Raw genomic sequence first — 715 nt, 5'->3', positions numbered from 1 at the left:
CGTAACATTTTAAGGACCACATCAATATGAATATCATATTAATACACAGAAAAAAAAAAAATAAAGGGGGGGATTCAGACCTTTGTGGCAAAGCCTTGTGGACCATCTATTGCAAAAATTTTTCAAAAAAAAAGAAAAGCTTATCTAGACCTGCCCAAAAAGGATAAAGCTGTCTTTTTTTCTTTCATTTCCCAAAATACAAGTATATCCAAAAAGGTTGAACCTACGGGTTTTTGGAATTTACCTTTTTAATGCTTTAGGGCCAGACATTGGATCTGGCAATTAACATGTGAAAAAACAATAGTGGACTGCAATGTGATACTGCAATAAATTCCAGGTTCTCATCTAAACGATTTTTACAGGGGAGGTTCTGCTATTTGTATCATCTCAGATTATTGTTATTTTACTCCTACATTTCGTACTAAAAGACTAGAAAATAACACCGAGATGGTAAAGCAGTGACATTAAACAAATGATATATACATGATTAAGGTATCAAAAGTGAAAAAAAAAAAATTTTTTGGGTTCTGAGTTTGTATACTTTTAAGGGCTTGACTTGTGCAATTTTTTTCTACGCCAAAATTTCAAAAGGACTCCCAAAATGCTGCTTTGGTTTTCATCCTTCTCTCTCGATCGCTAAATCCACCATGTAATAACAGCAGGCATTCTGCATAATACTAAAATTTAAAAGAGGGAAAAATTTTTGGCATGATTT

The sequence above is a fragment of the Penaeus monodon genome, chromosome 23 (assembly GCF_015228065.2).
Source record: "Penaeus monodon isolate SGIC_2016 chromosome 23, NSTDA_Pmon_1, whole genome shotgun sequence".
In the NCBI taxonomy this organism is placed as follows: Eukaryota; Metazoa; Arthropoda; class Malacostraca; order Decapoda; family Penaeidae; genus Penaeus; species Penaeus monodon.
The sequence above is the reverse complement of the archived record's forward strand: the minus strand, read 5'-3'. Positions refer to the sequence as shown.